Below are 12,742 nucleotides of genomic sequence, written 5' to 3' on the forward strand. Positions count from 1 at the left end.
CCAGTCATCGTTTTTGTGCACATCTGATGCATAAACAAATGTGCGTGCAAACAGTGATGATGATTCAACGTGCAACTTTGCTGTGACACAGTGAATTAACAAAATATTAGGACTGCATATTCTGCTAATGCCATTAGACAAAGAAAGAAACAGGGGAGCTGGAGGACCGCTGAGATTTAGCAAAAGCAGCAGAAAGGCATTACTGATGCTTTCTGCCTTCGGTGTAGCCTGAGCTCGATTTAATGATAATTCGCTGTGTATTCACCACAAATACTAACAAGCCAAATGCATTTTCTATTCTGGGAATTGTGTCACTCTGCACACCCACTGACCACCCTGCAGAGTGCAAAATGTCAGCAGAGTTTTCAGGGTGCTGTTAGGATTCGGAAGTTGAACTGTGTTCTTCTCGGCTAATTAGAGCCTGTGCATCCAAACTCTGCCAATTAAACAGCTTCTTTCTGCACCACTGGCCATGTTTCCTCTGAAGCTGTGGCTTGTTGAGCCATCACCAGCGTATCCTGTCTTCCACCATGTGGCTTGTTGTGCGTCTGCTGTGCTGCAGGCTCACAAGGGATGTTGCTTTACCCCACAGTCTCTGGATTTAGAACAGTCCAGTTAATACTTAGTGAGTGTTTGCTCATACTGACAGACAGAGGGAGGGAGTGTGCAGTGCCTTTGCACAACAGCTTTTAGAAGTGCGACTAAATGCAAACAGTAATGTGCTGTAACACAGCGTCCATGCTGTGGACATGAATAATGTGAGCATTGTGTTCCTCCGCCGGCTGACGTGCCATCTATGACACACAAATCCTGTTTGTAAAATGTTAAAGTCAAAACTGAATTCTCAAAAGCGCACCAGGCCACTAAGTAGATCAAAGAAAATAATGATGATAGAGAAAACAAATTGAAGTTACTGAAATTCGAACAATACAATATAATTAAAACAAGTTAGTATTAGCCAGCTTTTAAAGGCTTGAATGTTGTATGTGGAACTCTACTGTTTTGCACTTATTTTACTGTATTTTTAGTTTTCAGCTCACAAGAATAAATCCAGAATGCCAGAATTAGCTCACCTCACAGTTCATCATAATTCACAGGTAAAACGACAAATGTGACCTCAACCTTGAGGGCAATTTGGGCGAAGACCGATTACACGATCGTTACTTGCAAATTTGATTAAATTCTGACAAATACTGAAGGAAGAGCTGTGGTTTTTATAAACTGTGGATGGACACCAGATTCCCATACTGCCTCTTTATATAATATTCTCTAGATGACATATCATAAAGTACAGCACCTTTCAGATATGCTTCTTCTTGAAAATATATCAAATTTACATTTCAATCTAATCCTTGGAAAGTCACTTTTATGTAAAAGTGTATAGAGCATTTTCCACATCAGTTATGCTGGCACATCTGGATCAGACCTTGGCATTTTAATATATTCCATTTAAAATAGCAAATTTGAATTAAATGCCATGAGATTAAAGTAAAAGCAGCAGCAGCAACAAGCTTAAATAAAGACAGAAAGTGTATGAATGTTGCTTTTGTCTTATTGAGATCATTTAAAAGTCCTTTTGATTTTCAGCGTTGACATGAAATAATTAAATTCAGTGATTTATTGGCCATCGTCCTCTCCGTTTTACTTTTTTGGCATTATGGTAAAAAAATAAAAAGGAAAAAGTTTATGCTACCTATTCATCATCAAAGACAGACAATGTTAGCAACTATCCGATAAAGCATAGTTATAAAGCTCCAAAGGCGTTTTGCAGTATTTTTGCTGTATGTGCAAAATAACCCACTTTTTAAAAGCTTTGGTTACATATATGAAGGAGATGGATGTAGTCACTGTGACCTCACCTATTGCTAATTAAAATCCACTTGTGAAGCCTGGACCTTAGCACTTTTGCTACCTTAATTTTGATATTTTGAAACCAAATGTCACAAATGAGGTTACTTGTCATTCATAAGGTAGTAATAAGGGATCTTAACTCTAAATGGGACAGTAATTTACAATTCACTTACAATTCAATGTTATTATTTTATTATTTTTCAGCTGGTTGCACTGCCCCCAAGTGGCCAATAAATTATGTCACAGATTTCTGTTATTATTTGCTCTGGCAGAAGAATAATCTGCATGAAATAGAAATGAAATTTATGACTGAGAGGAACAGTGATCATTAACCAAGGCTTCAGGCACACGAGCCTAGAAACGGCATCCAGCAGACATCCATCCACATGGAACGATGTATTCCTCTGCCGGTGGTCGCCAGCTAAGTGAAATTGGTCGCAAAGTTGCTGCATCAAAAACCTCCTTGCTTTGATTGCAAGTGGTTGCCAAGGGGTTCATAGGCCGGTCTGACTGAGGCCGAAGCCTTCCATTGCAAAATATACAAATTGAAATGTTGGTGTCTTCTCTAGTATGCATGTCAAAGTATCCTTAGGCAAGATATTGAACCCCGAGTTGCACCCAGTGAACTGGAGTTTAGAAGAAAAGCACTTAGATGCACAAAAAGATGCTTGTGTAAATGGCTAAAGAGGATTTGAAGTAGAAGAGCGCTATATAAGAACCAGACCATTTGCATAATGTCCCGCATAATACGTTTTCAGACTCTTGTCATATCTAAGTAAAACTATAACAGAACAATCTGATATAACAGACGTGTCTGACAGAAAGTAGTTCCATTCTGCTTTTGAAAACAATTCATTTTCAGTCTTCTAACGTACAGTCAAACATGTCAGATACATGGAAGAGCTTTACTTGATCAATGAACAAGCCCTTAAGCTTGCTCTTTTAAATATGAGTCATTCGCAAGTAGTTTTTTCTACTGACTTTCAAAGCTTTCTCTCATATGCTAAAAGACCAAATAGTCCATTAAGGTCCTTCCTGAAATAATGAAATAGTTAAGTAGGTAATCCATTAGCTGCTTTCCAAGTGATTCAGTTTAAAATCTCCTTTTTCAAATGTGTCGCACAGACACTCAATTCTGTAACTAATAGTACTGTAACATCAATATTCATACTAGTCTGTGCGTTAGTCTCTAGCCATTTTATATTCTACCTCCGTCGCAGAAGGACAGTCGCACGGTAATCATACTGTGAGAAGTGATTGCTTCAAATATCTCATTGCCTCATTTCAATGGCTGCTTAGGTTTCCAACAAAATAATGATCTGATTTTCCACGCCGTGTCCACCGGCATTATCGTCTCCTGCCTATCCTGGCAAGAGTTTTGTAGACTAGTAGATTTTTCTCACCCTCTCGCTCTCTTTCCTTGTTGCTTATAAATCCGAGTGTTACTTGAAGGACACTCACCATATTAGGTTTCTGTCTAATTTTAGTCTTGGGAGGTAGAACTCATCCATTTTTCATGGTAGACGTATACCACCGCTGGTTCATAGGGGCCTTCCTCATTCACAGAAACAAGACTTGTCTTAACATATTACACCAGAATGTTTATGCCCTCTATTCTAATCATCTTATCTCCTGCAAACAAGTCCTGTGTAATGTGTTTCACAACTATATTACTGATAGGTTTTGGCACATTTGCAGGGAGGCTTATTGCTGCTGGGGTAGAGGTTAGGATTATCTAATGTTAAACTTGTGTGCAATCCCAACGACCATATTAAAAAAAAAATCACATATAGTTCCAGGTTTTACTCAACCAGAGAAAATCTCAAAAAGTGACAAAAATCCTTTTCAAAACTTTTAATTTCAGATGACACTAAACCGCTACGTCAGAGAGGTGCTGCTACTTTAAAAGGTCAAGTTTTACCTTACACGTATCGCTTACCTCTAAAAATAACAAGGGGAAAAAGAGCCCAGCGTTGTTAGACGGTCTCTTGTTGTCAACATCTTTATGTTTGCCACAAAACTCATGGGAGGCATTTGTACTGTCCTAGTAGGGGCCTGTTGCAATTATATGGTGCCCGTATCGATCCCAAGTATTGATTCAAGTCGGTCCCTGAATTTAAGATTGAACAGATGCTTCTCTGGATTTCAGAGGAAATGAGAACAATGGAAAGTTCTTTCATTTGAAAACAGCAAGGAATCTCTTTAATAAGGCATTTTTATTTACCTTAAGAAGTAAGCTACACCTTGTCTCTGTTGTGTTCACTAAAGCTTTCAAAACTGAAGCCTGCATGCTAATGAAGCAGCCCATTTAGATTCAGCTCATCCTTCATCGTGCACTGTGGAATTGGTAACGTGTCGGTTTATAAAAGTAATTCTTATCATGTTTCACAGTTTCAAGAATATTTGCTGAATATCTGAAAATCAAAGTTTTGAAAGAAGTTGAACTATTAGCTTAGCATAAAGGCTTGAAAGAAGGAGAAACAGCCATCCTGTATCTATGTATGTATAAATGAATCTGCATGCACTCCCTCATAAGGCTCACTTTAAATTAAATATGCAAGATTATTTAACAGTATATGCAGCCAGGGACTACACCGCCAAGGTCTCCATCAAGGCCACAAGTCAGCTGATCAAGTACCGTGGGGTCTTCATACGGCGATTGCAGTAATGAGGATGTTGCACAGGTTTGTTGCAGAGAAAAGAGCTGAGAAGCTGTCGTTTCACTGGTCGATACACATTCCCACCTTATCTATGGCCACGAGCTGTGGGCAGTGACGAGTAAGATCACGGATAAAAGTGGCAGGAATGAGCTTCCACTGAAGGGTGACTGGGCTCTCCCTTACAGATAGGATGAGGTGTTTGTCCATTCAGGGTGGGTTCAGAGTGAGATATCTCTTGGACACCTCCTAGATGACTTTTTTCAGGCATGTCCCCACGGGGGAAGACCCCTGGGAAGACTCAGGACACACTGGAGATATGATGTCTCACGGTGTCTGGGGAACACCTCTGTTTCCCACAGGTGCGTGGGGAGAGGGAGGTCTGAGGGTCTCTGCTTCAGCGGCTGTAGCCATGAACCCACGGTGGATGGATAGATGGATGGATGGATGGTGTTTCTTAGAGCTCCACAAGTGTACATTTTTCAAATCTCAAATTTTAGCCAGAAAAGATAAAACCCCCAAATCCTGGGAGGCTTTCAACAGGCTAAGAGCTTCATATTTATTATTTTTACACAACAGCTGAATCGATTTTCTAACATACCTCTTAGAGAAAAAGCTAATTTGCCAAAGTCGGCATGCTCTTTTGATTTGGTCTGTCCCCACCTGCACGCACTACACTTAAAAACATTCTTATTTTTTTTTTTTGGCTGGTCTCAAAGATGAATTCACTCGCAGATTCAGTCTTCAGTCTTTGCGAATAAAGGTCCACAGCTGACAAAGATATAGCTGCATTAGATTGCTAAAGAAAAAAGATGATTAACTGTTGCATTTTTTTTTTTTAAAAGGGCAGTTTTTCAGATACAAAGATTTGAGGATATCTAAGTTTTCCTTTCCAGTAATCACAGTCCCTCTAAGTGACTGCATACCCAATTTTCTTTAGTACATGTTAAGGAATACATAATTTCAGCTAATAGAAAACATCTGTATTTACACTTGGTATCTGAAGCCAAAGCAAGACATTCCTGCCAGCTGTATAATTAATATAGCTTTAAAAAAAGTCTCATTTTCATTTCACTGCCAGAGGGTTTGTGATTATAATTTGCTCTCATCCCTCTTTTTTTTGTCTTGGAACTTACACTCCCCTCCTTCGCTGGAATGTCTCCTCCACTTACAAACTATGTCAGCATGGGACCTGGTATTTTCTCTGTGTTCAGCTCCTCATATCTAGGAAGTAATTTTGCCTGTTAGCAATTATTAATAACACAAATCAGATGAAAGCCCGAATGCTGAAAAGCTAGTTTATCCGACAGATGTTTGAACTGATGCGGACGTTTAGTGCCAAGCTGCAGCATGTTCTCACTGGCTTCGGATCAGTTTGTATTTAGGCTGTGAGTGTTAGAGAGGAACACGCCGCAGCAGCATCCTTTTCATTCAAGGCCTATTTCATTAACTGCTGTTTACACGGCAAAAGGTGAAATGTGGATTTTTGGTGATCACATATTCACAGTATTTGTTATGCTATTAGCTGAAATGTGAATCAGTTACTCTGGAAAAGCTGCTCTCGCAGGATTTTGATCCCAGCGATGCTTCAGATGATTTCTTTTCACCTGAGGAACAGGCTGTCTGTCAGGATGTTAATATGCTTCTGGCTCAGATCCAAACGATACTTAGACAAAATACACAGAGCAGCAGTAAATATTGGCTGTGTTGATATCAGTGAGTACCGGAAGCATGAACTTGCTCCCAGACCTTACGATCATTTTCCTAGAGAGGCGTTTAGTTAGCGTCATCTCTTTTTACATCAGACCCTCTGTGAGGGATTAGGCAGTCCTCACTGGCATTGAATAACATGGGAGGATTAGCACTTTTGCCTGTCACCAAATCAGTCTGACGGATTAGCAATCTCCACTGCCACTCCAGAGAATTCACTCCTGCTCTAAACGTATTCAAGTCAGTGTGACAGCCAAGGTGACATTGGAGTGAAAGGGAAAGAGTCATTTTCGTCAAACCCTCTGACAGAGTGTGGCACTGCGCTGTGCATCGACAATTTTAGCCTTCACGGGCATTTACTGGGAATGGGCAATCGACAGCATGGGCGTTAGCAGTCAGGTGAGCTAGCAGATCTTTGAGTAAACTGGTTTCTTTTTTCAAATACAAAGATGTAATCTGCCTGGGCTTTCAAACTCTGGTACCTTTTTTGGGTCATTCCATGGCATAGATTCCAACTGCTTTTTGTAGACCACATGGTTGTGCTGGTGTCATCAGACCTTGACCTCGGAGTGGGGTAGTTTGATCCTGTGAAGCAGTCTAGAAAGGAGTCAGCACCTCAAAGTCTGAGGCCGTTGTTTTCACAGTGGTTTTCACCTGCTGAATGAGAGTCACTACTCCAAGTGAATATCTAAGGATCTCTGGTTTCACGAGTGATGCAGAGGTGGAGCATGAAATGGGCGGATTGAGTAATCTGAGCATTGAACTGGACCGCTGTGTTGCAGAGAAGGCAGAGCCTGAGGACAAAGCTTTGGTTTAACCAGTTGATTTTCATTCCAACCGACACCTATGGCCACATGTTCTGGGTAATAACCAGAAGAATGAGACCAAGCAGTAGAGTTTCCTTTGTAGGATTGCAAGAGATGCTTGTTTGGACATTTGGTGGGGACTGGGGCAGCTGAAGTGCTTCAGGCATTCCGTTAAAATGCCTCTTTGGCATCTTCTTCAGGTCCAGGGAGGCAACCTGGGGCAGTGCGCGAACTTGCTGTAGATGTCATATATATCTAATCTGACCTGCAAATGTGTTAGGACCACTCAGGAGTAACCAGAAAGTGTTGTGGGCGACAAGTCCATCTGGAACTTCCTGCTCAGCCAAGAAGAAGAAAAGGTATGGCTGGACCAACAGATGGATACATGGATATATAGATGTGCATTTAAAATTTCAGAAAATAGAGACAAATGCCAAACGACATCTTTTATGTGCCAACAGTGACATCTTTCAAATTGGATTTATCCCACCAACAGAACAAAATGCAGATATTCATTTGAACTTGACACGACTGACTAATTATCTAATAATTACAGCCCTATTAGAAATCTGCATTCTCATGAATTCAGGCTCCTCAGAATTGCAGTTCTCGATTAACACTGGCTAGCAGTAGCATGAGAAGATTACCTGCTTTCCCAGTCTCTTCTTTAGGTGAAACTGTTCCTGCTGTGCACTATTTGTGGATTTTTACCACAACAGTGACAGAAGCCCGAGGCTGCCTGTGACAGAGAGAGAAGCTCTTCTCCTGTGATTTGTTTACAGCGGATCCGCAGACTTAATGTAAGAGCATCAAATTATTGTTTGTGTGAGCTCAGTGGATGCTTTCACACAATATTACACCTGCCGCATAATTGGCTGCCTGCAAACATAGCCAGAGACTGGCAAATGTGAACTCCTTTGGGAATGGAGCAGGTTTGGGCCACATAAATGTTCGCTGAATCAAATCTCAGGCTAGCACACGTTCACATGCATGAATATTCCAAAAACACTGCGCAAAGTCTCATATCCACTTGAAAGACTTGTTACTAAGTGGGAAGGGAAATTTTCCACTGCTATGCAGTGGCTAGACTTCATACTGACTTGAAGGAAGAGAGTGTTTGGATAGAGCTTCTATTATATGTTTAAACAGTGTTTCATTCATGTACTCATTTAAATGACTGGTATCCCAAAAAGCACTTGGGAAGCTAGTAAAAAAACAAACCATACAGCTGAGACAGATGCAGAGAAAATCATTTAGCTTGAAGCCAGGCATTTCTGTCCCTCGGTGGACTCTGGGTGTTTGCATGAGCTCAGCCGTCTCAGCATTAGCAGTCTTACAAATTGCACCATTCAGAAAAAGCAAGTATATGCCAGAAAATCAATATAAAAAGCTGCAGACAAAGGGGCCTCTATAGCAAAGCCCATGTTTTACACCGGATGGAGGACTACAGGTGGCACACATCCCTTAGCACCTTATCTATTTTCTATCAATGAAACTAAAAGGAACAGAATAAATAGTCGCAGCTGCTCAAACTACCTGAGACACAACTCTACTTTTTAATTTTCTAGGCCTGAATTTAGATCACACAGTAGGTTGTTTTAGACAAAAAGATGAAGGGATAACAGGTTTGGACAGTATGTTATGAAGTTTGTCATTGTGCAACACTTAGGACTGTAAGTGCCTGCTAGGTATACACATAGACTGCAAATAAAATACAAACACAGCCTCCAGGTCTGCAAAGTGAAGCCAGTGCAGGAGCGCCAAAAATCTGCATTGTATCTAATCACCGGAAGGGGGCGACTACTGAAAAGATTTCTATTGGAAAACAACCCTTTGGTTCTCTTGATCTATGACCTCAGCAAACATTTTTCTAATAAGTTTTACTAAATGTAAACATGATGCTTATTTTGTAAATTATTTTTCTCATTAGAGTCAAATAGGACAATCAAGCAGGTTATGCTAAATTTCAGACCTACGTTCAACCTACTAATTGAAACCACATGGGCGTGCAGTGTTCCTTGGATTCTTAGTGTGGAAATAAAGAACTTGACCATAAAACACCTTTTAAATCCAAGGCACAAATCATGTGTCTACAAAACACTCAAAGACCCAGGAACATTAAAAAAACTTCACTTATCAGTCACCATGGCCATGTTTCTGTCAGAGAGTCTCTTTCAGTGTCTGTGTACAGCTTTCAGTTGTAACTCAAGAAAAGACACAATGCGTCATGGCTTTATTAAGTAGAGCCATATAGACTAGACTTTTATTTTGAGCCAAAATGCTTTTGAGTGCACTTTACAAGCAAACTTATGACCATGTAGACTTCTCAAGGAGGCAGATCACCGAAGCAAAATAAAATCCCCAAACTCAGACAAAGTCTTCCTCATGTCAAACTTTGGTTTGACCTTTTATAATAAGACCAAAATATAAAATATGCAGTACTATAACTCAGGTTTAAGCAATAAAACTTCATCGGAAAAAAAAGGAAATATTTGGGTATCAGGTGGCATAACTGTTAGCCATCGGTACTGGCTACATATAAACACTTCTCTGTTTATTTCTCCAAAACACCCCAAGAAAAAAATCAGATTATCCTTGGCCTTATATAAGAAGCCAACAGAACTGAGTATTGATTACTTTGTGTCAAAAGTACTGGAGAGCAGTAGTTTTGCAAATTATTATCCAAGAATGGCAAATCAGTGCAGAAATGTTGAGTGCACTTAGCACATGCCCAGGCAACCAGAGTGCACCCTGCTAGTTCTCTTCCGCTTCAGTGATCCATTAAGGCTGATAAGTGGCCGGAAACATTAAAGCGACTTTTGTCATTCACAGAAACAGTGTTTTTACGTTTTAGAGAGCAATCAGGAGGAAACAGCTTGATTCATTTTCTTTAGCCTTCTGTAGATCAACAGGTCATGTGTTACATGGTTTGACAAGAGCTAGCATGCAGATGAGAATGAAGCAGCCTCATGCAAAGACCTTCTATTTTTAGAAGGAGAAATGATACTAACCTTTCTTCCCTATGAAAGGAAATTTAGCTTCATTTGATATTCCTGTTAAAGACAACTGAAGGCCTTTTCTATCTCATAGGCAACTCACCTGCTTAAACTATGAAATACAAAGCAGCAACTGGTACAACTAAAAAGGAAATTACAATACTGTGTTACAAAAGAATTCCCTTAATGTACTTTACAACAGATTAATGAGATACTGTACAACTCTGCATATGTCTCAGAGCGCCTGCTTACTGTTCTCTTGTGAGACCTGCGACTTGAGGAAAATGTAACGGAAGCACCAGAACTTCTTAAGTAAAATATTCCGGCAATTATTCTGCCTTTAATGAATCCCATAGTGAATAACTGAAAAAACTCTGCCTCCAAAGAATAGAGAGATGGATCTGCTACCTACAACGTCCGAAACTTTCTTGGAGTTTTGATCTTGGAATCAGCATATTGATGATGAACAGATGGATGGATTCACAGGGAGGGCGTGGCCTATCCTAGTTGTCACAGGGTGAAAGGTTTAGTGCACCGTGGACAGGTTGTCAGTCAATTACAGGCCAAATAGAGAGAGAGAGAAAACCATTCATGTTAATATACTGTGAAATCACTCATTAACGTAACATGTGTCTGTGGGTATCTGTATCTGTGGGTGATACTCCAAAGACTAGCAAGGAGACATACATGCAACATTCTTGCTTTAGGGTGACAGCGCTAACCGGTACACCCCTGTGCTGTACAGCACATGTCCGGGGCAACATGCATACAGTGCGACCGCTAACTGCACCCAAGCATGAAACTCCAATGCATCCTCAATGTCAACTGTGACTGTGAAAATGCTGTGTTGAGTAATTAATAAATCAGCGAGGCACATGAAAGAACAGTATATCAATGCTTTCCAAATGAAACCCCCATGAAGAACACTGTGCTCTGCAAGAGCATGAAACAAAGAGACAGTGAGAGAGGAGAGCTGAGATGCTAACACAAACTGAGGCATATTTTGGGCTTGGATCGTTAAGCTCAGTGTGTGTGCAGGCCAGTGGGGAGTGGTGATAATTGTACTCAGGCACGGTACAGGGCAACTACTGTGAGTATAGCCCTAAATGCTATTTGGGTTACCACCAGTGGACGCAAATTATCTTTAAATTGCAATAAAATGTATTTTTGATGATTAAAAAGACTCGTAATGAAATCATATAAAGAAAAACCAGTCTAAAGTGTGAAGCACAGCAAACAAAGAGATATTTGGTAAAAGGAAATAATGAGTAAGAAGGCAGCTACATTTGTATGGGCAATGAGTTTCAGGGAACACATGGTTTAAGCAATAATAATGAGTTAAAGAGAAGCTGACAGCTTTATAAGGCTGAAATGAAAACGTGCCATTACTTGTGCCTCAATTCAAAACTCTCAGCTCCACAGTGGCGAGAAATGAGTGTCATTTCATTCCAGCTGGTAGAGCATTTACTCATTATGTCAACAATATGACACCATATACAGTTTTTCTTGAAACACCTGGATTTTATGTGGGATTTATTCATTTTATTCAGGTGTTACAAAACCGAGGGGTTCGCAGTGTTATTTTACAGAAAGGAAGGTAAGTCCCAGTATTTAGCAAAACATACATTTTATGGTTTCCTGTAATTTGGGCTGTCTGTCTCTGTGAGATTGTTAAGCCTGTCCACTGTGTGAAATAAGGGACAGTCTTCTGCTGCAGTGGATCCATTTCCAGCACCGCTATGCTAATTAATCCCCAAAGCAGCTGACAAACACGGGGAGAAGGGAGGCTTGCACATTTCGCAAGATTAGGAAATTGCAACAAACTCAGGATGTTCTCTCATCAAATTGTCACTGTCCCAACAGCAGCTCCGTCTTCGCTCAGCTGCTCCAAAGTGTAACATTCAGACACCTCCGGAATATTTGTTCTGCCGAAAAAACCGTCTTTCAGCAGACACCCTGTGCTCTTCCTCAATTACACGGTGAAATGCTTAGATTTATTCCGGCGTGTTTGCCAGCTGGATTGCAAGACTCTTACAGCATTACAGCAAATGCACTTATTTTGGCAAACAAGCAGAAACAACAAATTACTCAAAATTAGCAGAGCTTGCTCTGAGGCTGCACACACAGCAAGGTATTTATACATAAACTCAGCCATGTTATCACTTCAAATCTCAGTGTGGTGTTGCAGAATCTGGCGTGCAAGGCTAGGAATGCTGTGTTTACAGTCAATTTGCCCTAACATGGAATATTTTTATAATTTCTAATTAGATATTATGTCATAACTAAATCTTAAAATGTTGTTGATTTGATAACAAAAAATATTCAGAAGTAGTTTAGTCACGGTAAAGTCAATGCAAAGTTGCGTAAAACTTTAAAATCATAACTTTGCAAAAGGCATTTTGCAGCTGAAATCATTAAAAGTAAAATTTCTTGCAGTTGCGTATTTATTTGCAGTGATGTCATAATTAGATTTACCTTCACTGCAGTTGAAACAGTAACTAAAAAACCTCACATGGTGACAATACTTTCCCCAAAATCTGAAAACTTCTGATCTCATTCAGATGTGAAACAGGCTCCGAATTTTTAAGAGAGGGCAGTTCAAACCTTCTCGCTATCACTCACTGTCTCACACCATGGCTTGGCTACCCTTTCATATTTTTTGCTGAGGCTTTGAGATGTCTGCTGCTGAGATTTCTGCCACCACGGCGGTACAATGGAGGCG

The 12,742-nt window shown here is 40.2% G+C and overlaps 1 protein-coding gene across 2 annotated transcripts in view; it reads right to left on the reverse strand.

Annotated features, from left to right (window-relative positions):
• lingo2b (leucine rich repeat and Ig domain containing 2b) overlaps nt 1-12,742 on the reverse strand; it is a 38,234-nt gene that overhangs the window by 12,110 nt on the left and 13,382 nt on the right. Inside the window, exon 1 of one of the 2 annotated variants that reach the window (XM_039602976.1) lies at nt 3,313-3,377. The exons of the other annotated variant lie outside the window; for it this stretch is intronic. The gene's annotated coding sequence lies outside the window, so the exon portion shown is untranslated. Of the gene's footprint in view, nt 1-3,312; nt 3,378-12,742 lie in introns of those variants that run through there. 2 annotated transcript variants of the gene reach the window in all.

Source organism: Oreochromis aureus, linkage group 19 (assembly GCF_013358895.1).
Source record: "Oreochromis aureus strain Israel breed Guangdong linkage group 19, ZZ_aureus, whole genome shotgun sequence".
NCBI lineage: Eukaryota > Metazoa > Chordata > Actinopteri > Cichliformes > Cichlidae > Oreochromis > Oreochromis aureus.